Here is a 3,644-nt window from a genome sequence, read left to right as displayed (position 1 = left end):
CGGGGCAGCGCTCACGCCCTCCCGCCCCGGGCAGGGGGGGCAGCAAAAGTTCCCGGGGACGTCGCCGCCGCGGGGAGGAAAGGCACGAACCCGGGCAGAGTCTCCGCGCCCCCGAGCCCGGCCTGCGGGCGGCCGCCTCTTCCACCGGCGGCTCCAGTAACTTTTACAATCCGGCGGCGGCGCGGCGAGGAGCGGGCGGCCGCCGCGTGTCTGCCTCTCTCCCGGCGATTGCGACAGCTCCGGCCCAAGCGGGGCGCACAAAAGATACACAGGGCTCCGTCTGCCGCCCCGCCCCGCCCCGGCCCCATTCACAAACCGCGCGGCGGGCGGGGCCCCGCGGCCCTGCCCCCGCCAATCGCGCCCCGTGTTGTCCCAGCAGTGCGGCCGCGGATTGGTGGTCGCAGGGGCGAGGGGAGGGAGGGCAGGGCTAGAGGAGGGGGTGGGTTGCGATCAGAGGAAAAGTTGAGGAAAAGTTTTCCCCGGGTCTGAGAAGCTGCGGCGCGGAACTGCGCACCGGCTGCGGGGGGGCTTGCGCGGAAAGATTTCTCTCTCCGCTCCCCGGAAACACCCTTCCTGTGAACGCCGGGGGTGTGGGGCTTGCCGCCGTGGAGCTGCGGAATGAAATGGGAAGTGAAATCCTGGGAGCAGGATTCCCAGAGGGCGTCTCTGGCGTCTCCGGGAATCCTGCTCTCAGCGACGTCCTCTGGGAGCAGGATTCCGAGGCTGCCCTCAGAGTAAAGTACCATTCATTGGACAATTTATTATATATAAATGCTGCTGGATAAATTATCCTGCCACAGAAGAACTGAACTTCAGGCTGTAACAGCAACTCCAATCCACACTCACAAAACACAAGGTGCCTTTTTAAATTGTAGCAAAGATTACTCCGTAAATGAGCAGGAAGTGTTGATTTCTATTTTAATGATCCTGGGTGAATCTATCTATCTATCTATCTATCTATCAAGGGATAGCTAGCTAGCTAGATATAAACACCCAGGATCATTAAAATAGAAATCAACCCCCTGCTCATTTGCAGAGTAATCTTTGCTGGGATTTTAAAAGCCACCTTGTGTTTCATAGGTGTGGGATTGAAGTTGCTGTTCCAGCATGAAGTTCAGTTCTTCTGTGGTGTGGCAGAAGAACTGAATTTATCCAACAGCTTCAATTTTAAGACAGATGAAGTTGGTTTCTAAATGCTTTGCTCTTGTTATGTATCGCTCAAAAATGGAAAAGCCCACTCAGTCCTGACAAAGTCTTCCCCACGCCTGCCTTGTATGTTGAGAACAGCATATAAAGCCCCAGGATCTTTAAGGAAAGTAAATGTTTCTCTATGGAGAAGTATAGCTTGTCCTTCAGAAAAAGGGTCCAGTGGCTTAGAGCAGTGGTCTCCAAACTTTTTTGATTGCGCACCCCTATCAGTAAAATTTTTTTGAGCATGCACCCCCAATATATGTATATTTATATTGGCGCACCCCTATCAGTAAAAAAATGTTGAGCATGCACCCCCAATATATGTATATTTTATAAATAGAAATAGAAATAGAAGTTCTAATATTTTCTTCCCACACCCCAATGGATCGTCTTGCGCACACTGGGGTGCATGCACCCCACTTTGGAGACCACTGACTTAGAGCATGGGTATTATTAGAGCACCGGGGAAGCTGAATACTTGCAAAATTAGTCTCAATGTGTGGACATCAAGGGATAGCTTATCACTTCTGCATCCATACTTGTGTTTTGAGGTGTGCTGCCTTAGTAACAGTTGCTGGAGATACCTTGCCCCTAATGGGCCCAAGAACAGTCTTGTCTTTGCACTTTGAGCATCATTGTAGGAATAAAGGGGAGGAAGAGTGCTGAAAATGATCTAGCCATACTCTGGTAGGATTTGAATGTTCCTCAGACCCTGCTGTTCAACCTATCACTTATTTTCCTAAAGGGAATGTGTCTGGTGTAAATCCATTGACCTTGATTATTTTATTCTGGATTTATATATGATTACGGTAGCAGAATTTGTCTCAAGTAGCTCAGATAATAACAATATTTTGACTGCCACTGGGTGGACAGGATGCACTTTTTTGGGAGCAGTGGTACTTTGCCTTTTCCCTCACCTTCTAGGCACACTTAAGAGAAGTTACAATATAGCCCAGCATTGGTGAGGTAATAAGGAGTCTACCTTTGTTACATTATATAAGAAGATTAGATACTGTAATAGATGGACATTCAAATAGGGATTTGTTTCTCAAAAAATGTGGATTTTTTTAAATATGGTGCTGTCAAAAACACATATGTGGCAAAATTCAATTTGTTTCATTATTGTAAGAACTATTTCTGGAAAAGAAATCTGTTTTTCCTGTGTTATAGAACTTTGGGATCATCCCAAATAACTTGAATTCTTTAATTTGGTATAGTTACTTTCCTGGATTACTTATTTTCATACAATCAGTGACTAAGCATGGTATTTCAGTATCCTTAATTTAAATTTATTCCCATAACAAAACTTTTCTACAGACTTTCCTATGGCATCATTTGCTCCTTGACTATAACTATTTTTTTTCTTCTGTCCCATCTTTATCTAGCAATCCATGAGCTACTCAATCACTTTAAAAAAAAACTTTCCCTAAAACCTTCTTTTTCTCTGGCTTATTTGACTGACTTCCCTTGCAAAGCATTTGATGACAGTCACTGTGAAGAATGCTGTGTAAAAAGAAATGTTTCACTACTAATCAATGACAATGCACAGAAAGAAGCTAACTGCAGACTTCCTGCCCCCTGCTTTGCCCACTCTGATTTTTGGACATGAGAAATCGGGGATTCACAGCTGGTGAAATCATTTTGCAAAAGATCCTCTTTTTGTAAAGAAAATGGTTTCAGGTTTTATGGAAAATGTGACAGAAACCAACGATAGTGAGCAGCTTCAGAACAGAAATGGACACTTGGTGCTTGAGTGTTAGCATTCTGCGTAGATATGCAAGTCATATGGCAGGTGATATCATAGACTAATGTGAAGGTCCTGCTGCACCTTCAAACACTGGGACAATTTGAGGATCTGGGGTCCATGAATCACTTAGGGCAGGAAGCTGTAGAATCAACTGAATTCAATGAAACACCATGCATTGACACCAGAGCTGAATTTCATCCAAAGTATTTCTTTTCACATTGAATTCTTGTCAGTTTGCTTGTGACATAAATTTACAGTTTAAAAAAGAAATATTTTAACACTTTTATCAACTTAAAGGTGGTTTTGGAGGGGTGAGAGAAATGGAAAAGGAAAACAGGAGGCTTAAACCATGACTTGCTGATTGGACTCTTAGATCCTCTTTGCTTAACAGATGTACTTATTAGGCCACTGCTCCTCACCATCATGAACTTTGAGAGTTGATGAGGCAACTGATGTTTTGCATAGGAGTCATACAACATTACTGTTTTACATGTAGGTGCAGACATACCATATTGAAAACCACTTCAGAATTCAGTACTAAAGTGCCAGAGATAAGAGAGAAGGAAGGAAAAACTGGGGTATACGTCAGGAAGACAAGATATCTAAATGATTCCATGAGAAGATATGAAAAAAAAGCAAGCTTATCATGTGGAAAGATACTGAAAGGCTGTTCAAGAATGTGTGACAGGATATCCTGTGTCCTTAA

The sequence above is a fragment of the Crocodylus porosus genome, unplaced genomic scaffold (genome assembly GCF_001723895.1).
Source record: "Crocodylus porosus isolate Cpor-Errol unplaced genomic scaffold, CroPor_comp1, whole genome shotgun sequence".
Taxonomy (NCBI): Eukaryota; Metazoa; Chordata; order Crocodylia; family Crocodylidae; genus Crocodylus; species Crocodylus porosus.
The sequence above is the reverse complement of the archived record's forward strand: the minus strand, read 5'-3'. Positions refer to the sequence as shown.